The sequence below is a fragment of the Phalangium opilio genome, unplaced genomic scaffold, assembly GCF_054372755.1.
Source record: "Phalangium opilio isolate 3A_F unplaced genomic scaffold, DU_Popi_V2 ptg000054l_1, whole genome shotgun sequence".
Lineage (NCBI taxonomy): Eukaryota > Metazoa > Arthropoda > Arachnida > Opiliones > Phalangiidae > Phalangium > Phalangium opilio.
This window is the reverse complement of record NW_028324173.1, coordinates 2868561-2890157: the sequence shown is the minus strand read 5'-3', so window position 1 is coordinate 2890157 and position 21597 is coordinate 2868561. Positions and strand designations below refer to the sequence as shown.

Sequence of the window (21597 nt, the reverse complement as noted above, 5' to 3'; positions counted from 1 at the left end):
TTGAATTTAATTAACCTTCATCTTTAAAAAACAATAACAAAAAGAAGATATGTTTGCTTTTTTCATATCTGGTGGAATTTAAAAGAGGAAACAAAAGTGAGAAAGCAAACGGCACGCAGTATTCCCAAGTACTGTATGCGCTCGACGCTGCTTAACTTCGATTATCGGACGAGAATCGGTGTATTCAGCGTTATATGGCCGTTGCCGAGAGTGCTAGTTAATAATTTGAATTTAATTAACTTTCATCTTTATAAAACAATAACAAAAAGAAGATTTGTTTGCTTTTTTCATATATGGTGGAATTTGAAAGAGGAAACAAAAGTGAAAAAAGCAAACGGCACGCAGTATTCCCAAGTACTGACTGCGCTCGACGCTGCTAACGTCGGCGATCGGACGAGAACCGGTGTTCTCAGCGTGATATGGCCGTTGCCGAGAGTGCTAGATAATAATTCGAATTTAAATTAAGTGAGACAAATTAACCTTCATCTTTTTCAAACAATAACAAAAAGAAAATATGTTTGCTTTTTTCATATCTATTGGAATTTAAAAGAGGAAAAAAAAGTGAAAAAGCGAACGGCACGCAGTGTTCCTAAGTGGTCGCCCTCCCAAGTACTGACTGCGCTCGACGCTGCTTAACTTCGGTTATCGGACGAGAACCGGTGTATTCAGCGTGATATGGCCGTTGCCGAGAGTGCTAGTTAATAATTTGAATTTAATTAACCTTCATCTTTATAAAACAATAACAAAAAGAAGATATGTTTGCTTTTTTCATATCTGGTGGAATTTAAAAGAGGAAACAAAAGTGAAAAAACAAACGGCACGCAGTATTCCCAAGTACTGTATGCGCTCGACGCTGCTTAACTTCGGTGATCGGATGTGAACCGGTGTTTTCAGCGTGATATGGCCGTTGCCGAGAGTGCTAGTTAATAATTTGAATTTAATTAACCTTCATCTTTAAAAAACAATAACAAAAAGAAGATATGTTTGCTTTTTTCATATCTGGTGGAATTTAAAAGAGGAAACAAAAGTGAGAAAGCAAACGGCACGCAGTATTCCCAAGTACTGTATGCGCTCGACGCTGCTTAACTTCGATTATCGGACGAGAATCGGTGTATTCAGCGTGATATGGCCGTTGCCGAGAGTGCTAGTTAATAATTTGAATTTAATTAACTTTCATCTTTATATAACAATAACAAAAAGAAGATTTGTTTGCTTTTTTCATATATGGTGGAATTTGAAAGAGGAAACAAAAGTGAAAAAAGCAAACGGCACGCAGTATTCCCAAGTAATGACTGCGCTCGACGCTGCTAACGTCGGCGATCGGACGAGAACCGGTGTTCTCAGCGTGATATGGCCGTTGCCGAGAGTGCTAGATAATAATTTGAATTTAAATTAAGTGAGACAAATTAACCTTCATCTTTTTCAAACAATAACAAAAAGAAAATATGTTTGCTTTTTTCATATCTATTGGAATTTAAAAGAGGAAAAAAAAGTGAAAAAGCTAACGGCACGCAGTGTTCCTAAGTGGTCGCCCTCCCAAGTACTGACTGCGCTTGACGCTGCTTAACTTCGGTTATCGGACGAGAACCGGTGTATTCAGCGTGATATGGCCGTTGCCGAGAGTGCTAGTTAATAATTTGAATTTAATTAACCTTCATCTTTATAAAACAATAACAAAAAGAAGATATGTTTGCTTTTTTCATATCTGGTGGAATTTAAAAGAGGAAACAAAAGTGAAAAAACAAACGGCACGCAGTATTCCCAAGTACTGTATGCGCTCGACGCTGCTTAACTTCGGTGATCGGACGTGAACCGGTGTTTTCAGCGTGATATGGCCGTTGCCGAGAGTGTTAGTTAATAATTCGAATTTAAATTAAGTGAGACAAATTAACCTTCATCATTTTAAAACAATAACAAAAAGAAAACGTGTTTGCTTTTTTCATATATATTAAAATTTAAAAGAGGAAAAAAAAGTGAAAAAGCCAACGGCACGCAGTGTTCCTAAGTGGTCTCCCTCCCTAGTAGTGACTGCGCTCGACGCTGCTTAACTTCGGTTATCGAACGAGAACCGGTGTATTCAGCGTGATATGGCCGTTGCCGAGAGTGCTAGTTAATAATTTGAATTTAATTAACTTTCATCTTTATAAAACAATAACAAAAAAGAAGATATGTTTGCTTTTTTCATATCTGGTGGAATTTGAAAGAGGAAACAAAAGTGAAAAAGCCAACGGCACGCAGTATTCCCAAGTACTGTATGCGCTCGACGCTGCTAACGTCGGCGATTGGACGAGAACCGGTGTTCTCAGCGTGATATGGCCGTTGCCGAGAGTGCTAGATAATAATTCGAATTTAAATTAAGTGAGACAAATTAACCTTCATCTTTTTCAAACAATAACAAAAAGAAAATATGTATGCTTTTTCCATATCTATTGGAATATAAAAGAGGAAAAAAAGTGAAAAAGCTAACGGCACGCAGTGTTCCTAAGTGGTCGCCCTCGCAAGTACTGACTGCGCTCGACGCTGCTTAACTTCGGTTATCGGACGAGAACCGGTGTATTCAGCGTGATATGGCCGTTGCCGAGAGTGCTAGTTAATAATTTGAATTTAATTAACCTTCATCTTTATAAAACAATAACAAAAAGAAGATATGTTTGCTTTTTTCATATCTGGTGGAATTTAAAAGAGAAAACAAAAGTGAAAAAACAAACGGCACGCAGTATCCCAAGTACTGTATGCGCTCGACGCTGCTTAACTTCGGTGATCGGACGTGAACCGGTGTTTTCAGCGTGATATGGCCGTTGCCGAGAGTGCTAGTTAATAATTCGAATTTAAATTAAGTGAGACAAATTAACCTTCATCATTTTAAAACAATAACAAAAAGAAAACATGTTTGCTTTTTTCATATCTATTAAAATTTAAAAGAGGAAAAAAAAGTGAAAAAGCCAACGGCACGCAGTGTTCCTAAGTGGTCTCCCTCCCAAGTAGTGACTGCGCTCAACGCTGCTTAACTTCGGTTATCGGACGAGAACCGGTGTATTCAGCGTGATATGGCCGTTGCCGAGAGTGCTAGTTAATAATTTGAATTTAATTAACCTTCATCTTTATAAAACAATAACAAAAAGAAGATATGTTTGCTTTTTTCATACCTGGTGGAATTTAAAAGAGGAAACAAAAGTGAAAAAACAAACGGCACGCAGTATTCCCAAGTACTGTATGCGCTCGACGCTGCTTAACTTCGGTGATCGGACGTGAACCGGTGTTTTCAGCGTGATATGGCCGTTGCCGAGAGTGCTAGTTAATAATTCGAATTTAAATTAAGTGAGACAAATAAACCATCATTTTAAAACAATAACAAAATGAAAACATGTTTGCTTTTTTCATATCTATTAAAAATTAAAAGAGGAAAAAAAAGTGAAAAAGCCAACGGCACGCAGTGTTCCTAAGTGGTCTCCCTCCCAAGTAGTGACTGCGCTCGACGCTACTTAACTTCACTTATCGGACGAGAACCGGTGTATTCAGCGTGATATGGCCGTTGCCGAGAGTGCTAGTTAAAAATTCGAATTTAAATTAAGTGAGACAAATTAACCATCATCTTTATAAAACAATAACAAAAAGAAGATATGTTTGCTTTTTTCATATCGGGTGGAATTTGAAGGAGAAAACAAAAGTGAAAAAACAAACGGCACGCAGTATTCCCAAATACTGTATGCGCTCGACGCTGCTTAACTTCGGTGATCGGACGTAAACCGGTGTTTTCAGCGTGTTATGGCCGTTGCCGAGAGTGCTAGATAATAATTCGAATTTAAATTAAGTGAGACAAATTAACCTTCATCTTTTTAAAACAATAACAAAAAGAAAATATGTTTGCTTTTTTATATCTATTGGAATTTAAAAGAGGAAAAAAAAAGTGAAAAAGCTAACGGCACGCAGTGTTCCTAAGTGGTCGCCCTCCCAAGTACTGACTGCGCTCGACGCTGCTTAACTTCGGTGATCGGACGAGAACCGGTGTATTCAGCGTGATATGGCCGTTGCCGAGAGTGCTAGTTAAAAATTTGAACTTAATTAACCTTCATCTTTATAAAAAATAACAATAAGAAGATATGTTTGTTTCTTCATATCTGGTGGAATTTAAGAGGAAACAAAAGTGAAAAAGCCATCAGCATGCAGTGTTCCCAAGTAGTGACTGCGCTCGACGCTGCTTAACTTCGGTTATCGTACGAGAACCGGTTTATTCAGCGTGTTATGGCCGTTGCCGATAGTGCTGGTTAATAATTTTAATTTAATTAACTTTCATCTTTATAAAACAATAACAAAAAAGAAGATATGTTTGCTTTTTTCATATCTATTAAAATTTAAAAGAGGAAAAAAAAGTGATAAAGCCAACGGCACGCAGTGTTCCTAAGTTGTCTCCATCCCAAAGACTGACTGCGCTCTACGCTGCTTAACTTCGGTTATCGGACGAGAATCGGTGTTTTCAGCGTGATATGGCCGTTGCCGAGAGTGCTAGTTAATAATTCGAATTTAAATTAAGTGAGACAAATTAACCTTCACCTTTTTAAAACAATAACAAAAAGAAAATATGTTTGCTTTTTTCATATCTATTGGAATTTAAAAGAGGAAAAAAAGTGAAAAAGCTAACGGCACGCAGTGTTCCTAAGTGGTCGCCCTCCCAAGTACTGACTGCGCTCGACGCTGCTTAACTTCGGTTATCGGACGAGAACCGGTGTATTCAGCGTGATATGGCCGTTGCCGAGAGTGCTAGTTAATAATTTGAATTTAATTAACCTTCATCTTTATAAAACAATAACAAAAAGAAGATATGTTTGCTTTTTTCATATCTGGTGGAATTTAAAAGAGGAAACAAAAGTGAAAAAACAAACGGCACGCAGTATTCCCAAGTACTGACTGCGCTCGACGCTGCTAACGTCGGCGATCGGACGAGAACCGGTGTTCTCAGCGTGATATGGCCGTTGCCGAGAGTGCTAGATAATAATTCGAATTTAAATTAAGTGAGACAAATTAACCTTCATCTTTTTCAAACAATAACAAAAAGAAAATATGTTTGCTTTTTTCATATCTATTGGAATTTAAAAGAGGAAAAAAAAGTGAAAAACCCAACGGCACGCAGTGTTCCTAAGTGGCCTCCCTCCCAAGTACTGACTGCGCTCGACGCTGCTTAACTTCGGTTATCGGACGAGAACAAGGTGTATTCAGCGTGATATGGCCGTTGCCGAGAGTGCTAGTTAATAATTTGAATTTAATTAACCTTCATCTTTATAAAACTATAACAAAAAGAAGATATGTTTGCTTTTTTCATATCTGTTGGAATTAAAAAGAGGAAACAAAAGTGAAAAAACAAACGGCACGCAGTATTCCCAAGTACTGTATGCGCTCGACGCTGCTTAACTTCGGTGATCGGACGTGAACCGGTGTTTTCAGCGTGATATGGCCGTTGCCGAGAGTGCTAGTTAATAATTCGAATTTAAATTAAGTGAGACAAAATAACCTTCATCATTTTAAAACAATAACAAAAAGAAAACCTGTTTGCTTTTTACATATCTATTAAAATTTAAAAGAGGAAAAAAAGTGAAAAAGCCAACGGCACGCAGTGTTCCTAAGTGGTCTCCCTCCCAAGTAATGACTGCGCTCGACGCTGCTTAACTTCGGTTATCGGACGAGAACTGGTGTATTCAGCGTGATATGGCCGTTGCCGAGAGTGCTAGTTAATAATTTGAATTTAATTAACCTTCATCTTTATAAAACTATAACAAAAAGAAGATATGTTTGCTTTTTTCATATCTGGTGGAATTTAAAAGAGGAAACAAAAGTGAGAAAGCAAACGGCACGCAGTATTCCCAAGTACTGTATGCGCTCGACGCTGCTTAACTTCGGTGATCGGACGTGAACCGGTGTTTTCAGCGAGATATGGCCGTTGCCGAGAGTGCTAGTTAATAATTCGAATTTAAATTAAGTGAGACAAATTAACCTTCATCATTTTAAAACAATAACAAAAATAAAACCTGTTTGCTTTTTACATATCTATTAAAATTTAAAAGAGGAAAAAAAGTGAAAAAGCCAACGGCACGCAGTGTTCCTAAGTGGTCTCCCTCCCAAGTAATGACTGCGCTCGACGCTGCTTAACTTCGGTTATCGGACGAGAAACGGTGTATTCAGCGTGATATGGCCGTTGCCGAGAATGCTAGTTAATAATTTGAATTTTTTAACTTTCTTCTTTATAAAACAATAACAAAAAGAAGATATGTTTGCTTTTTTCTTATCTGGTGGAATTTAAAAGAGGAATCAAAAGTGAGAAAGCAAACGGCACGCAGTATTCCCAAGTACTGTATGCGCTCGACGCTGCTTAACTTCGATTATCGGACGAGAATCGGTGTATTCAGCGTGATATGGCCGTTGCCGAGAGTGCTAGTTAATAATTTGAATTTAATTAACTTTCATCTTTATAAAACAATAACAAAAAGAAGATTTGTTTGCTTTTTTCATATATGGTGGAATTTGAAAGAGGAAACAAAAGTGAAAAAAGCAAACGGCACGCAGTATTCCCAAGTACTGACTGCGCTCGACGCTGCTAACGTCGGCGATCGGACGAGAACCGGTGTTCTCAGCGTGATATGGCCGTTGCCGAGAGTGCTAGATAATAATTCGAATTTAAATTAAGTGAGACAAATTAACCTTCATCTTTTTCAAACAATAACAAAAAGAAAATATGTTTGCTTTTTTCATATCTATTGGAATTTAAAAGAGGAAAAAAAAGTGAAAAAGCGAACGGCACGCAGTGTTCCTAAGTGGTCGCCCTCCCAAGTACTGACTGCGCTCGACGCTGCTTAACTTCGGTTATCGGACGAGAACCGGTGTATTCAGCGTGATATGGCCGTTGCCGAGAGTGCTAGTTAATAATTTGAATTTAATTAACCTTCATCTTTATAAAACAATAACAAAAAGAAGATATGTTTGCTTTTTTCATATCTGGTGGAATTTAAAAGAGGAAACAAAAGTGAAAAAACAAACGGCACGCAGTATTCCCAAGTACTGTATGCGCTCGACGCTGCTTAACTTCGGTGATCGGACGTGAACCGGTGTTTTCAGCGTGATATGGCCGTTGCCGAGAGTGCTAGTTAATAATTTGAATTTAATTAACCTTCATCTTTAAAAAACAATAACAAAAAGAAGATATGTTTGCTTTTTTCATATCTGGTGGAATTTAAAAGAGGAAACAAAAGTGAGAAAGCAAACGGCACGCAGTATTCCCAAGTACTGTATGCGCTCGACGCTGCTTAACTTCGATTATCGGACGAGAATCGGTGTATTCAGCGTGATATGGCCGTTGCCGAGAGTGCTAGTTAATAATTTGAATTTAATTAACTTTCATCTTTATATAACAATAACAAAAAGAAGATTTGTTTGCTTTTTTCATATATGGTGGAATTTGAAAGAGGAAACAAAAGTGAAAAAAGCAAACGGCACGCAGTATTCCCAAGTACTGACTGCGCTCGACGCTGCTAACGTCGGCGATCGGACGAGAACCGGTGTTCTCAGCGTGATATGGCCGTTGCCGAGAGTGCTAGATAATAATTCGAATTTAAATTAAGTGAGACAAATTAACCTTCATCTTTTTCAAACAATAACAAAAAGAAAATATGTTTGCTTTTTTCATATCTATTGGAATTTAAAAGAGGAAAAAAAAGTGAAAAAGCGAACGGCACGCAGTGTTCCTAAGTGGTCGCCCTCCCAAGTACTGACTGCGCTCGACGCTGCTTAACTTCGGTTATCGGACGAGAACCGGTGTATTCAGCGTGATATGGCCGTTGCCGAGAGTGCTAGTTAATAATTTGAATTTAATTAACCTTCATCTTTATAAAACAATAACAAAAAGAAGATATGTTTGCTTTTTTCATATCTGGTGGAATTTAAAAGAGGAAACAAAAGTGAAAAAACAAACGGCACGCAGTATTCCCAAGTACTGTATGCGCTCGACGCTGCTTAACTTCGGTGATCGGACGTGAACCGGTGTTTTCAGCGTGATATGGCCGTTGCCGAGAGTGCTAGTTAATAATTTGAATTTAATTAACCTTCATCTTTAAAAAACAATAACAAAAAGAAGATATGTTTGCTTTTTTCATATCTGGTGGAATTTAAAAGAGGAAACAAAAGTGAGAAAGCAAACGGCACGCAGTATTCCCAACTACTGTATGCGCTCGACGCTGCTTAACTTCGATTATCGGACGAGAATCGGTGTATTCAGCGTGATATGGCCGTTGCCGAGAGTGCTAGTTAATAATTTGAATTTAATTAACTTTCATCTTTATATAACAATAACAAAAAGAAGATTTGTTTGCTTTTTTCATATATGGTGGAATTTGAAAGAGGAAACAAAAGTGAAAAAAGCAAACGGCACGCAATATTCCCAAGTAATGACTGCGCTCGACGCTGCTAACGTCGGCGATCGGACGAGAACCGGTGTTCTCAGCGTGATATGGCCGTTGCCGAGAGTGCTAGATAATAATTTGAATTTAAATTAAGTGAGACAAATTAACCTTCATCTTTTTCAAACAATAACAAAAAGAAAATATGTTTGCTTTTTTCATATCTATTGGAATTTAAAAGAGGAAAAAAAAGTGAAAAAGCCAACGGCACGCAGTGTTCCTAAGTGGTCTCCCTCCCAAGTAGTGACTGCGCTCAACGCTGCTTAACTTCGGTTATCGGACGAGAACCGGTGTATTCAGCGTGATATGGCCGTTGCCGAGAGTGCTAGTTAATAATTTGAATTTAATTAACCTTCATCTTTATAAAACAATAACAAAAAGAAGATATGTTTGCTTTTTTCATACCTGGTGGAATTTAAAAGAGGAAACAAAAGTGAAAAAACAAACGGCACGCAGTATTCCCAAGTACTGTATGCGCTCGACGCTGCTTAACTTCGGTGATCGGACGTGAACCGGTGTTTTCAGCGTGATATGGCCGTTGCCGAGAGTGCTAGTTAATAATTCGAATTTAAATTAAGTGAGACAAATAAACCATCATTTTAAAACAATAACAAAATGAAAACATGTTTGCTTTTTTCATATCTATTAAAAATTAAAAGAGGAAAAAAAAGTGAAAAAGCCAACGGCACGCAGTGTTCCTAAGTGGTCTCCCTCCCAAGTAGTGACTGCGCTCGACGCTACTTAACTTCACTTATCGGACGAGAACCGGTGTATTCAGCGTGATATGGCCGTTGCCGAGAGTGCTAGTTAAAAATTCGAATTTAAATTAAGTGAGACAAATTAACCATCATCTTTATAAAACAATAACAAAAAGAAGATATGTTTGCTTTTTTCATATCGGGTGGAATTTGAAGGAGAAAACAAAAGTGAAAAAACAAACGGCACGCAGTATTCCCAAATACTGTATGCGCTCGACGCTGCTTAACTTCGGTGATCGGACGTAAACCGGTGTTTTCAGCGTGTTATGGCCGTTGCCGAGAGTGCTAGATAATAATTCGAATTTAAATTAAGTGAGACAAATTAACCTTCATCTTTTTAAAACAATAACAAAAAGAAAATATGTTTGCTTTTTTATATCTATTGGAATTTAAAAGAGGAAAAAAAAAGTGAAAAAGCTAACGGCACGCAGTGTTCCTAAGTGGTCGCCCTCCCAAGTACTGACTGCGCTCGACACTGCTTAACTTCGGTGATCGGACGAGAACCGGTGTATTCAGCGTGATATGGCCGTTGCCGAGAGTGCTAGTTAAAAATTTGAACTTAATTAACCTTCATCTTTATAAAAAATAACAATAAGAAGATATGTTTGTTTCTTCATATCTGGTGGAATTTAAGAGGAAACAAAAGTGAAAAAGCCATCAGCATGCAGTGTTCCCAAGTAGTGACTGCGCTCGACGCTGCTTAACTTCGGTTATCGTACGAGAACCGGTTTATTCAGCGTGTTATGGCCGTTGCCGATAGTGCTGGTTAATAATTTTAATTTAATTAACTTTCATCTTTATAAAACAATAACAAAAAAGAAGATATGTTTGCTTTTTTCATATCTATTAAAATTTAAAAGAGGAAAAAAAAGTGATAAAGCCAACGGCACGCAGTGTTCCTAAGTTGTCTCCATCCCAAAGACTGACTGCGCTCTACGCTGCTTAACTTCGGTTATCGGACGAGAATCGGTGTTTTCAGCGTGATATGGCCGTTGCCGAGAGTGCTAGTTAATAATTCGAATTTAAATTAAGTGAGACAAATTAACCTTCATCTTTTTAAAACAATAACAAAAAGAAAATATGTTTGCTTTTTTCATATCTATTGGAATTTAAAAGAGGAAAAAAAGTGAAAAAGCTAACGGCACGCAGTGTTCCTAAGTGGTCGCCCTCCCAAGTACTGACTGCGCTCGACGCTGCTTAACTTCGGTTATCGGACGAGAACCGGTGTATTCAGCGTGATATGGCCGTTGCCGAGAGTGCTAGTTAATAATTTGAATTTAATTAACCTTCATCTTTATAAAACAATAACAAAAAGAAGATATGTTTGCTTTTTTCATATCTGGTGGAATTTAAAAGAGGAAACAAAAGTGAAAAAACAAACGGCACGCAGTATTCCCAAGTACTGACTGCGCTCGACGCTGCTAACGTCGGCGATCGGACGAGAACCGGTGTTCTCAGCGTGATATGGCCGTTGCCGAGAGTGCTAGATAATAATTCGAATTTAAATTAAGTGAGACAAATTAACCTTCATCTTTTTCAAACAATAACAAAAAGAAAATATGTTTGCTTTTTTCATATCTATTGGAATTTAAAAGAGGAAAAAAAAGTGAAAAACCCAACGGCACGCAGTGTTCCTAAGTGGCCTCCCTCCCAAGTACTGACTGCGCTCGACGCTGCTTAACTTCGGTTATCGGACGAGAACCGGTGTATTCAGCGTGATATGGCCGTTGCCGAGAGTGCTAGTTAATAATTTGAATTTAATTAACCTTCATCTTTATAAAACTATAACAAAAAGAAGATATGTTTGCTTTTTTCATATCTGTTGGAATTAAAAAGAGGAAACAAAAGTGAAAAAACAAACGGCACGCAGTATTCCCAAGTACTGTATGCGCTCGACGCTGCTTAACTTCGGTGATCGGACGTGAACCGGTGTTTTCAGCGTGATATGGCCGTTGCCGAGAGTGCTAGTTAATAATTCGAATTTAAATTAAGTGAGACAAATTAACCTTCATCATTTTAAAACAATAACAAAAAGAAAACCTGTTTGCTTTTTACATATCTATTAAAATTTAAAAGAGGAAAAAAAGTGAAAAAGCCAACGGCACGCAGTGTTCCTAAGTGGTCTCCCTCCCAAGTAATGACTGCGCTCGACGCTGCTTAACTTCGGTTATCGGACGAGAACTGGTGTATTCAGCGTGATATGGCCGTTGCCGAGAGTGCTAGTTAATAATTTGAATTTAATTAACCTTCATCTTTATAAAACTATAACAAAAAGAAGATATGTTTGCCTTTTTCATATCTGGTGGAATTTAAAAGAGGAAACAAAAGTGAGAAAGCAAACGGCACGCAGTATTCCCAAGTACTGTATGCGCTCGACGCTGCTTAACTTCGGTGATCGGACGTGAACCGGTGTTTTCAGCGAGATATGGCCGTTGCCGAGAGTGCTAGTTAATAATTCGAATTTAAATTAAGTGAGACAAATTAACCTTCATCATTTTAAAACAATAACAAAAATAAAACCTGTTTGCTTTTTACATATCTATTAAAATTTAAAAGAGGAAAAAAAGTGAAAAAGCCAACGGCACGCAGTGTTCCTAAGTGGTCTCCCTCCCAAGTAATGACTGCGCTCGACGCTGCTTAACTTCGGTTATCGGACGAGAAACGGTGTATTCAGCGTGATATGGCCGTTGCCGAGAATGCTAGTTAATAATTTGAATTTTTTAACTTTCTTCTTTATAAAACAATAACAAAAAGAAGATATGTTTGCTTTTTTCTTATCTGGTGGAATTTAAAAGAGGAATCAAAAGTGAGAAAGCAAACGGCACGCAGTATTCCCAAGTACTGTATGCGCTCGACGCTGCTTTACTTCGGTGATCGGACGAGAACCGGTGTATTCAGCGTGATATGGCCGTTGCCGAGAGTGCTAGTTAATAATTTGAATTTAATTAACCTTCATCTTTAAAAAACCATAACAAAAAGAAGATATGTTTGCTTTTTTCATATCTGGTGGAATTTAAAAGAGGAAACAAAAGTGAGAAAGCAAACGGCACGCAGTATTCCCAAGTACTGTATGCGCTCGACGCTGCTTAACTTCGATTATCGGACGAGAATCGGTGTATTCAGCGTGATATGGCCGTTGCCGAGAGTGCTAGTTAATAATTTGAATTTAATTAACTTTCATCTTTATAAAACAATAACAAAAAGAAGATTTGTTTGCTTTTTTCATATATGGTGGAATTTGAAAGAGGAAACAAAAGTGAAAAAAGCAAACGGCACGCAGTATTCCCAAGTACTGACTGCGCTCGACGCTGCTAACGTCGGCGATCGGACGAGAACCGGTGTTCTCAGCGTGATATGGCCGTTGCCGAGAGTGCTAGATAATAATTCGAATTTAAATTAAGTGAGACAAATTAACCTTCATCTTTTTCAAACAATAACAAAAAGAAAATATGTTTGCTTTTTTCATATCTATTGGAATTTAAAAGAGGAAAAAAAGTGAAAAAGCGAACGGCACGCAGTGTTCCTAAGTGGTCGCCCTCCCAAGTACTGACTGCGCTCGACGCTGCTTAACTTCGGTTATCGGACGAGAACCGGTGTATTCAGCGTGATATGGCCGTTGCCGAGAGTGCTAGTTAATAATTTGAATTTAATTAACCTTCATCTTTATAAAACAATAACAAAAAGAAGATATGTTTGCTTTTTTCATATCTGGTGGAATTTAAAAGAGGAAACAAAAGTGAAAAAACAAACGGCACGCAGTATTCCCAAGTACTGTATGCGCTCGACGCTGCTTAACTTCGGTGATCGGACGTGAACCGGTGTTTTCAGCGTGATATGGCCGTTGCCGAGAGTGCTAGTTAATAATTTGAATTTAATTAACCTTCATCTTTAAAAAACAATAACAAAAAGAAGATATGTTTGCTTTTTTCATATCTGGTGGAATTTAAAAGAGGAAACAAAAGTGAGAAAGCAAACGGCACGCAGTATTCCCAAGTACTGTATGCGCTCGACGCTGCTTAACTTCGATTATCGGACGAGAATCGGTGTATTCAGCGTGATATGGCCGTTGCCGAGAGTGCTAGTTAATAATTTGAATTTAATTAACTTTCATCTTTATATAACAATAACAAAAAGAAGATTTGTTTGCTTTTTTCATATATGGTGGAATTTGAAAGAGGAAACAAAAGTGAAAAAAGCAAACGGCACGCAGTATTCCCAAGTACTGACTGCGCTCGACGCTGCTAACGTCGGCGATCGGACGAGAACCGGTGTTCTCAGCGTGATATGGCCGTTGCCGAGAGTGCTAGATAATAATTCGAATTTAAATTAAGTGAGACAAATTAACCTTCATCTTTTTCAAACAATAACAAAAAGAAAATATGTTTGCTTTTTTCATATCTATTGGAATTTAAAAGAGGAAAAAAAAGTGAAAAAGCGAACGGCACGCAGTGTTCCTAAGTGGTCGCCCTCCCAAGTACTGACTGCGCTCGACGCTGCTTAACTTCGGTTATCGGACGAGAACCGGTGTATTCAGCGTGATATGGCCGTTGCCGAGAGTGCTAGTTAATAATTTGAATTTAATTAACCTTCATCTTTATAAAACAATAACAAAAAGAAGATATGTTTGCTTTTTTCATATCTGGTGGAATTTAAAAGAGGAAACAAAAGTGAAAAAACAAACGGCACGCAGTATTCCCAAGTACTGTATGCGCTCGACGCTGCTTAACTTCGGTGATCGGACGTGAACCGGTGTTTTCAGCGTGATATGGCCGTTGCCGAGAGTGCTAGTTAATAATTTGAATTTAATTAACCTTCATCTTTAAAAAACAATAACAAAAAGAAGATATGTTTGCTTTTTTCATATCTGGTGGAATTTAAAAGAGGAAACAAAAGTGAGAAAGCAAACGGCACGCAGTATTCCCAAGTACTGTATGCGCTCGACGCTGCTTAACTTCGATTATCGGACGAGAATCGGTGTATTCAGCGTGATATGGCCGTTGCCGAGAGTGCTAGTTAATAATTTGAATTTAATTAACTTTCATCTTTATATAACAATAACAAAAAGAAGATTTGTTTGCTTTTTTCATATATGGTGGAATTTGAAAGAGGAAACAAAAGTGAAAAAAGCAAACGGCACGCAGTATTCCCAAGTACTGACTGCGCTCGACGCTGCTAACGTCGGCGATCGGACGAGAACCGGTGTTCTCAGCGTGATATGGCCGTTGCCGAGAGTGCTAGATAATAATTCGAATTTAAATTAAGTGAGACAAATTAACCTTCATCTTTTTCAAACAATAACAAAAAGAAAATATGTTTGCTTTTTTCATATCTATTGGAATTTAAAAGAGGAAAAAAAAGTGAAAAAGCGAACGGCACGCAGTGTTCCTAAGTGGTCGCCCTCCCAAGTACTGACTGCGCTCGACGCTGCTTAACTTCGGTTATCGGACGAGAACCGGTGTATTCAGCGTGATATGGCCGTTGCCGAGAGTGCTAGTTAATAATTTGAATTTAATTAACCTTCATCTTTATAAAACAATAACAAAAAGAAGATATGTTTGCTTTTTTCATATCTGGTGGAATTTAAAAGAGGAAACAAAAGTGAAAAAACAAACGGCACGCAGTATTCCCAAGTACTGTATGCGCTCGACGCTGCTTAACTTCGGTGATCGGACGTGAACCGGTGTTTTCAGCGTGATATGGCCGTTGCCGAGAGTGCTAGTTAATAATTTGAATTTAATTAACCTTCATCTTTAAAAAACAATAACAAAAAGAAGATATGTTTGCTTTTTTCATATCTGGTGGAATTTAAAAGAGGAAACAAAAGTGAGAAAGCAAACGGCACGCAGTATTCCCAACTACTGTATGCGCTCGACGCTGCTTAACTTCGATTATCGGACGAGAATCGGTGTATTCAGCGTGATATGGCCGTTGCCGAGAGTGCTAGTTAATAATTTGAATTTAATTAACTTTCATCTTTATATAACAATAACAAAAAGAAGATTTGTTTGCTTTTTTCATATATGGTGGAATTTGAAAGAGGAAACAAAAGTGAAAAAAGCAAACGGCACGCAATATTCCCAAGTAATGACTGCGCTCGACGCTGCTAACGTCGGCGATCGGACGAGAACCGGTGTTCTCAGCGTGATATGGCCGTTGCCGAGAGTGCTAGATAATAATTTGAATTTAAATTAAGTGAGACAAATTAACCTTCATCTTTTTCAAACAATAACAAAAAGATAATATGTTTGCTTTTTTCATATCTATTGGAATTTAAAAGAGGAAAAAAAAGTGAAAAAGCTAACGGCACGCAGTGTTCCTAAGTGGTCGCCCTCCCAAGTACTGACTGCGCTTGACGCTGCTTAACTTCGGTTATCGGACGAGAACCGGTGTATTCAGCGTGATATGGCCGTTGCCGAGAGTGCTAGTTAATAATTTGAATTTAATTAACCTTCATCTTTAAAAAACAATAACAAAAAGAAGATATGTTTGCTTTTTTCATATCTGGTGGAATTTAAAAGAGGAAACAAAAGTGAGAAAGCAAACGGCACGCAGTATTCCCAACTACTGTATGCGCTCGACGCTGCTTAACTTCGATTATCGGACGAGAATCGGTGTATTCAGCGTGATATGGCCGTTGCCGAGAGTGCTAGTTAATAATTTGAATTTAATTAACTTTCATCTTTATATAACAATAACAAAAAGAAGATTTGTTTGCTTTTTTCATATATGGTGGAATTTGAAAGAGGAAACAAAAGTGAAAAAAGCAAACGGCACGCAATATTCCCAAGTAATGACTGCGCTCGACGCTGCTAACGTCGGCGATCGGACGAGAACCGGTGTTCTCAGCGTGATATGGCCGTTGCCGAGAGTGCTAGATAATAATTTGAATTTAAATTAAGTGAGACAAATTAACCTTCATCTTTTTCAAACAATAACAAAAAGATAATATGTTTGCTTTTTTCATATCTATTGGAATTTAAAAGAGGAAAAAAAAGTGAAAAAGCTAACGGCACGCAGTGTTCCTAAGTGGTCGCCCTCCCAAGTACTGACTGCGCTTGACGCTGCTTAACTTCGGTTATCGGACGAGAACCGGTGTATTCAGCGTGATATGGCCGTTGCCGAGAGTGCTAGTTAATAATTTGAATTTAATTAACCTTCATCTTTATAAAACAATAACAAAAAGAAGATATGTTTGCTTTTTTCATATCTGGTGGAATTTAAAAGAGGAAACAAAAGTGAAAAAAGCAAACGGCACGCAGTATTCCCAAGTACTGACTGCGCTCGACGCTGCTAACGTCGGCGATCGGACGAGAACCGGTGTTCTCAGCGTGATATGGCCGTTGCCGAGAGTGCTAGATAATAATTCGAATTTAAATTAAGTGAGACAAATTAACCTTCATCTTTTTCAAACAATAACAAAAAGAAAATATGTTTGCTTTTTTCATATCTATTGGAATTTAAAAGAGGAAAAAAAAGTGAAAAAGCGAACGGCACGCAGTGTTCCTAAGTGGTCGCCCTCCCAAGTACTGACTGCGCTCGACGCTGCTTAACTTCGGTTATCGGACGAGAACCGGTGTATTCAGCGTGATATGGCCGTTGCCGAGAGTGCTAGTTAATAATTTGAATTTAATTAACCTTCATCTTTATAAAACAATAACAAAAAGAAGATATGTTTGCTTTTTTCATATCTGGTGGAATTTAAAAGAGGAAACAAAAGTGAAAAAACAAACGGCACGCAGTATTCCCAAGTACTGTATGCGCTCGACGCTGCTTAACTTCGGTGATCGGACGTGAACCGGTGTTTTCAGCGTGATATGGCCGTTGCCGAGAGTGCTAGTTAATAATTTGAATTTAATTAACCTTCATCTTTAAAAAACAATAACAAAAAGAAGATATGTTTGCTTTTTTCATATCTGGTGGAATTTAAAAGAGGAAACAAAAGTGAGAAAGCAAACGGCACGCAGTATTCCCAACTACTGTATGCGCTCGACGCTGCTTAACTTCGATTATCGGACGAGAATCGGTGTATTCAGCGTGATATGGCCGTTGCCGAGAGTGCTAGTTAATAATTTGAATTTAATTAACTTTCATCTTTATATAACAATAACAAAAAGAAGATTTGTTTGCTTTTTTCATATATGGTGGAATTTGAAAGAGGAAACAAAAGTGAAAAAAGCAAACGGCACGCAATATTCCCAAGTAATGACTGCGCTCGACGCTGCTAACGTCGGCGATCGGACGAGAACCGGTGTTCTCAGCGTGATATGGCCGTTGCCGAGAGTGCTAGATAATAATTTGAATTTAAATTAAGTGAGACAAATTAACCTTCATCTTTTTCAAACAATAACAAAAAGATAATATGTTTGCTTTTTTCATATCTATTGGAATTTAAAAGAGGAAAAAAAAGTGAAAAAGCTAACGGCACGCAGTGTTCCTAAGTGGTCGCCCTCCCAAGTACTGACTGCGCTTGACGCTGCTTAACTTCGGTTATCGGACGAGAACCGGTGTATTCAGCGTGATATGGCCGTTGCCGAGAGTGCTAGTTAATAATTTGAATTTAATTAACCTTCATCTTTATAAAACAATAACAAAAAGAAGATATGTTTGCTTTTTTCATATCTGGTGGAATTTAAAAGAGGAAACAAAAGTGAAAAAACAAACGGCACGCAGTATTCCCAAGTACTGTATGCGCTCGACGCTGCTTAACTTCGGTGATCGGACGTGAACCGGTGTTTTAAGCGTGATATGGCCGTTGCCGAGAGTGTTAGTTAATAATTCGAATTTAAATTAAGTGAGACAAATTAACCTTCATCATTTTAAAACAATAACAAAAAGAAAACGTGTTTGCTTTTTTCATATATATTAAAATTTAAAAGAGGAAAAAAAAGTGAAAAAGCCAACGGCACGCAGTGTTCCTAAGTGGTCTCCCTCCCTAGTAGTGACTGCGCTCGACGCTGCTTAACTTCGGTTATCGAACGAGAACCGGTGTATTCAGCGTGATATGGCCGTTGCCGAGAGTGCTAGTTAATAATTTGAATTTAATTAACCTTCATCTTTAAAAAACAATAACAAAAAGAAGATATGTTTGCTTTTTTCATATCTGGTGGAATTTAAAAGAGGAAACAAAAGTGAGAAAGCAAACGGCACGCAGTATTCCCAACTACTGTATGCGCTCGACGCTGCTTAACTTCGATTATCGGACGAGAATCGGTGTATTCAGCGTGATATGGCCGTTGCCGAGAGTGCTAGTTAATAATTTGAATTTAATTAACTTTCATCTTTATATAACAATAACAAAAAGAAGATTTGTTTGCTTTTTTCATATATGGTGGAATTTGAAAGAGGAAACAAAAGTGAAAAAAGCAAACGGCACGCAATATTCCCAAGTAATGACTGCGCTCGACGCTGCTAACGTCGGCGATCGGACGAGAACCGGTGTTCTCAGCGTGATATGGCCGTTGCCGAGAGTGCTAGATAATAATTTGAATTTAAATTAAGTGAGACAAATTAACCTTCATCTTTTTCAAACAATAACAAAAAGATAATATGTTTGCTTTTTTCATATCTATTGGAATTTAAAAGAGGAAAAAAAAGTGAAAAAGCTAACGGCACGCAGTGTTCCTAAGTGGTCGCCCTCCCAAGTACTGACTGCGCTTGACGCTGCTTAACTTCGGTTATCGGACGAGAACCGGTGTATTCAGCGTGATATGGCCGTTGCCGAGAGTGCTAGTTAATAATTTGAATTTAATTAACCTTCATCTTTATAAAACAATAACAAAAAGAAGATATGTTTGCTTTTTTCATATCTGGTGGAATTTAAAAGAGGAAACAAAAGTGAAAAAACAAACGGCACGCAGTATTCCCAAGTACTGTATGCGCTCGACGCTGCTTAACTTCGGTGATCGGACGTGAACCGGTGTTTTAAGCGTGATATGGCCGTTGCCGAGAGTGTTAGTTAATAATTCGAATTTAAATTAAGTGAGACAAATTAACCTTCATCATTTTAAAACAATAACAAAAAGAAAACGTGTTTGCTTTTTTCATATATATTAAAATTTAAAAGAGGAAAAAAAAGTGAAAAAGCCAACGGCACGCAGTGTTCCTAAGTGGTCTCCCTCCCTAGTAGTGACTGCGCTCGACGCTGCTTAACTTCGGTTATCGAACGAGAACCGGTGTATTCAGCGTGATATGGCCGTTGCCGAGAGTGCTAGTTAATAATTTGAATTTAATTAACTTTCATCTTTATAAAACAATAACAAAAAAGAAGATATGTTTGCTTTTTTCATATCTGGTGGAATTTGAAAGAGGAAACAAAAGTAAAAAAGCCAACGGCACGCAGTATTCCCAAGTACTGTATGCGCTCGACGCTGCTAACGTCGGCGATCGGACGAGAACCGGTGTTCTCAGCGTGATATGGCCGTTGCCGAGAGTGCTAGATAATAATTCGAATTTAAATTAAGTGAGACAAATTAACCTTCATCTTTTTAAAACAATAACAAAAAGAAAATATGTTTGCTTTTTTCATATCTATTGGAATTTAAAAGAGGAAAAAAAGTGAAAAAGCTAACGGCACGCAGTGTTCCTAAGTGGTCGCCCTCCCAAGTACTGACTGCGCTTGACGCTGCTTAACTTCGGTTATCGGACGAGAACCGGTGTATTCAGCGTGATATGGCCGTTGCCGAGAGTGCTAGTTAATAATTTGAATTTAATTAACCTTCATCTTTATAAAACAATAACAAAAAGAAGATATGTTTGCTTTTTTCATATCTGGTGGAATTTAAAAGAGGAAACAAAAGTGAAAAAACAAACGGCACGCAGTATTCCCAAGTACTGTATGCGCTCGACGCTGCTTAACTTCGGTGATCGGACGTGAACCGGTGTTTTAAGCGTGATATGGCCGTTGCCGAGAGTGTTAGTTAATAATTCGAATTTAAATTAAGTGAGACAAATTAACCTTCATCATTTTAAAACAATAACAAAAAGAAAACGTGTTTGCTTTTTTCATATATATTAAAATTTAATAGAGGAAAAAAAAGTGAAAAAGCCAACGGCACGCAGTGTTCCTAAGTGGTCTCCCTCCCTAGTAGTGACTGCGCTCGACGCTGCTTAACTTCGGTTATCGAACGAGAACCGGTGTATTCAGCGTGATATGGCCGTTGCCGAGAGTGCTAGTTAATAATTTGAATTTAATTAACTTTCATCTTTATAAAACAATAACAAAAAAGAAGATATGTTTGCTTTTTTCATATCTGGTGGAATTTGAAAGAGGAAACAAAAGTAAAAAAGCCAACGGCACGCAGTATTCCCAAGTACTGTATGCGCTCGACGCTGCTAACGTCGGCGATCGGACGAGAACCGGTGTTCTCAGCGTGATATGGCCGTTGCCGAGAGTGCTAGATAATAATTCGAATTTAAATTAAGTGAGACAAATTAACCTTCATCTTTTTAAAACAATAACAAAAAGAAAATATGTTTGCTTTTTTCATATCTATTGGAATTTAAAAGAGGAAAAAAAGTGAAAAAGCTAACGGCACGCAGTGTTCCTAAGTGGTCGCCCTCCCAAGTACTGACTGCGCTCGACGCTGCTTAACTTCGGTTATCGGACGAGAACCGGTGTATTCAGCGTGATATGGCCGTTGCCGAGAGTGCTAGTTAATAATTTGAATTTAATTAACCTTCATCTTTATAAAACAATAACAAAAACAAGATATGTTTGCTTTTTTCATATCTGGTGGAATTTAAAAGAGGAAACAAAAGTGAAAAAACAAACGGCACGCAGTATTCCCAAGTACTGTATGCGCTCGACGCTGCTTAACTTCGGTGATCGGACGTGAACCGGTGTTTTCAGCGTGATATGGCCGTTGCCGAGAGTGCTAGTTAATAATTCGAATTTAAGTTAAGTGAGACAAATTACCCTTCATCATTTTAAAACTATAACAAAAAGAAAACCTGTTTGCTTTTTACATATCTATTAAAATTTAAAAGAGGAAAAAAAAGTGAAAAAGCCAACGGCACGCAGTGTTCCTAAGTGGTCTCCCTCCCAAGTAATGACTGCGCTCGACGCTGCTTAACTTCGGTTATCGGACGAGAATCGGTGTATTCAGCGTGATATGGCCGTTGCCGAGAGTGCTAGTTAATAATTTGAATTTAATTAACTATTATCTTTATAAAACGATAACAAAAAGAAGATATGTTTGCTTTTTTCATATCTGGTGGAATTTGAAAGAGGAAACAAAAGTGAAAAAGCAAACGGCACGCAGTATTACCAAGTACTGACTGCGCTCGACGCTGCTAACGTCGGCGATCGGACGAGAACCGGTGTTCTCAGCGTGATATGGCCGTTGCCGAGAGTGCTAGATAATAATTCGAATTTAAATTAAGTGAGACAAATTAACCTT

The 21597-nt window shown here is 38.1% G+C and overlaps 1 non-coding gene and 38 pseudogenes across 1 annotated transcript; all 39 read right to left on the bottom strand.

The window, feature by feature from the left end:
• Nucleotides 1-568: 568 nt before the first annotated feature.
• Nucleotides 569-687, bottom strand: LOC149670471 (5S ribosomal RNA; annotated as a pseudogene).
• Nucleotides 688-809: 122 nt separating this feature from the next.
• Nucleotides 810-912, bottom strand: LOC149670470 (5S ribosomal RNA; annotated as a pseudogene).
• Nucleotides 913-1499: 587 nt separating this feature from the next.
• On the bottom strand, nucleotides 1500-1618 carry LOC149670469 (5S ribosomal RNA; annotated as a pseudogene).
• A 362-nt stretch (nucleotides 1619-1980) lies between these two features.
• Nucleotides 1981-2099, bottom strand: LOC149670468 (5S ribosomal RNA; annotated as a pseudogene).
• A 361-nt stretch (nucleotides 2100-2460) lies between these two features.
• LOC149670467 (5S ribosomal RNA) lies at nucleotides 2461-2579 on the bottom strand (annotated as a pseudogene).
• A 361-nt stretch (nucleotides 2580-2940) lies between these two features.
• On the bottom strand, nucleotides 2941-3059 carry LOC149670466 (5S ribosomal RNA; annotated as a pseudogene).
• Nucleotides 3060-3418: 359 nt separating this feature from the next.
• LOC149670465 (5S ribosomal RNA) lies at nucleotides 3419-3537 on the bottom strand (annotated as a pseudogene).
• A 377-nt stretch (nucleotides 3538-3914) lies between these two features.
• Nucleotides 3915-4033, bottom strand: LOC149670464 (5S ribosomal RNA). Its single transcript, XR_016367252.1, has one exon. It is a non-coding gene; the product is annotated as a 5S ribosomal RNA (ribosomal RNA).
• Nucleotides 4034-4377: 344 nt separating this feature from the next.
• LOC149670463 (5S ribosomal RNA) lies at nucleotides 4378-4496 on the bottom strand (annotated as a pseudogene).
• A 136-nt stretch (nucleotides 4497-4632) lies between these two features.
• On the bottom strand, nucleotides 4633-4751 carry LOC149670462 (5S ribosomal RNA; annotated as a pseudogene).
• Nucleotides 4752-5112: 361 nt separating this feature from the next.
• On the bottom strand, nucleotides 5113-5232 carry LOC149670461 (5S ribosomal RNA; annotated as a pseudogene).
• A 361-nt stretch (nucleotides 5233-5593) lies between these two features.
• LOC149670460 (5S ribosomal RNA) lies at nucleotides 5594-5712 on the bottom strand (annotated as a pseudogene).
• A 122-nt stretch (nucleotides 5713-5834) lies between these two features.
• Nucleotides 5835-5937, bottom strand: LOC149670459 (5S ribosomal RNA; annotated as a pseudogene).
• Nucleotides 5938-6073: 136 nt separating this feature from the next.
• LOC149670458 (5S ribosomal RNA) lies at nucleotides 6074-6192 on the bottom strand (annotated as a pseudogene).
• A 586-nt stretch (nucleotides 6193-6778) lies between these two features.
• LOC149670457 (5S ribosomal RNA) lies at nucleotides 6779-6897 on the bottom strand (annotated as a pseudogene).
• Nucleotides 6898-7709: 812 nt separating this feature from the next.
• On the bottom strand, nucleotides 7710-7828 carry LOC149670456 (5S ribosomal RNA; annotated as a pseudogene).
• Nucleotides 7829-8640: 812 nt separating this feature from the next.
• Nucleotides 8641-8759, bottom strand: LOC149670455 (5S ribosomal RNA; annotated as a pseudogene).
• Nucleotides 8760-9118: 359 nt separating this feature from the next.
• LOC149670454 (5S ribosomal RNA) lies at nucleotides 9119-9237 on the bottom strand (annotated as a pseudogene).
• Nucleotides 9238-9614: 377 nt separating this feature from the next.
• LOC149670453 (5S ribosomal RNA) lies at nucleotides 9615-9733 on the bottom strand (annotated as a pseudogene).
• Nucleotides 9734-10077: 344 nt separating this feature from the next.
• Nucleotides 10078-10196, bottom strand: LOC149670452 (5S ribosomal RNA; annotated as a pseudogene).
• Nucleotides 10197-10332: 136 nt separating this feature from the next.
• LOC149670451 (5S ribosomal RNA) lies at nucleotides 10333-10451 on the bottom strand (annotated as a pseudogene).
• Nucleotides 10452-10812: 361 nt separating this feature from the next.
• On the bottom strand, nucleotides 10813-10931 carry LOC149670450 (5S ribosomal RNA; annotated as a pseudogene).
• Nucleotides 10932-11292: 361 nt separating this feature from the next.
• LOC149670449 (5S ribosomal RNA) lies at nucleotides 11293-11411 on the bottom strand (annotated as a pseudogene).
• A 122-nt stretch (nucleotides 11412-11533) lies between these two features.
• On the bottom strand, nucleotides 11534-11636 carry LOC149670448 (5S ribosomal RNA; annotated as a pseudogene).
• Nucleotides 11637-11772: 136 nt separating this feature from the next.
• Nucleotides 11773-11891, bottom strand: LOC149670447 (5S ribosomal RNA; annotated as a pseudogene).
• An 810-nt stretch (nucleotides 11892-12701) lies between these two features.
• On the bottom strand, nucleotides 12702-12820 carry LOC149670446 (5S ribosomal RNA; annotated as a pseudogene).
• An 812-nt stretch (nucleotides 12821-13632) lies between these two features.
• On the bottom strand, nucleotides 13633-13751 carry LOC149670445 (5S ribosomal RNA; annotated as a pseudogene).
• An 812-nt stretch (nucleotides 13752-14563) lies between these two features.
• Nucleotides 14564-14682, bottom strand: LOC149670444 (5S ribosomal RNA; annotated as a pseudogene).
• Nucleotides 14683-15494: 812 nt separating this feature from the next.
• Nucleotides 15495-15613, bottom strand: LOC149670443 (5S ribosomal RNA; annotated as a pseudogene).
• Nucleotides 15614-16200: 587 nt separating this feature from the next.
• On the bottom strand, nucleotides 16201-16319 carry LOC149670442 (5S ribosomal RNA; annotated as a pseudogene).
• Nucleotides 16320-16681: 362 nt separating this feature from the next.
• Nucleotides 16682-16800, bottom strand: LOC149670441 (5S ribosomal RNA; annotated as a pseudogene).
• Nucleotides 16801-17612: 812 nt separating this feature from the next.
• On the bottom strand, nucleotides 17613-17731 carry LOC149670440 (5S ribosomal RNA; annotated as a pseudogene).
• Nucleotides 17732-18093: 362 nt separating this feature from the next.
• LOC149670439 (5S ribosomal RNA) lies at nucleotides 18094-18212 on the bottom strand (annotated as a pseudogene).
• A 587-nt stretch (nucleotides 18213-18799) lies between these two features.
• LOC149670438 (5S ribosomal RNA) lies at nucleotides 18800-18918 on the bottom strand (annotated as a pseudogene).
• A 362-nt stretch (nucleotides 18919-19280) lies between these two features.
• LOC149670437 (5S ribosomal RNA) lies at nucleotides 19281-19399 on the bottom strand (annotated as a pseudogene).
• A 361-nt stretch (nucleotides 19400-19760) lies between these two features.
• Nucleotides 19761-19879, bottom strand: LOC149670436 (5S ribosomal RNA; annotated as a pseudogene).
• A 362-nt stretch (nucleotides 19880-20241) lies between these two features.
• Nucleotides 20242-20360, bottom strand: LOC149670435 (5S ribosomal RNA; annotated as a pseudogene).
• A 361-nt stretch (nucleotides 20361-20721) lies between these two features.
• On the bottom strand, nucleotides 20722-20840 carry LOC149670434 (5S ribosomal RNA; annotated as a pseudogene).
• A 362-nt stretch (nucleotides 20841-21202) lies between these two features.
• On the bottom strand, nucleotides 21203-21321 carry LOC149670433 (5S ribosomal RNA; annotated as a pseudogene).
• Nucleotides 21322-21597: the final 276 nt, after the last annotated feature.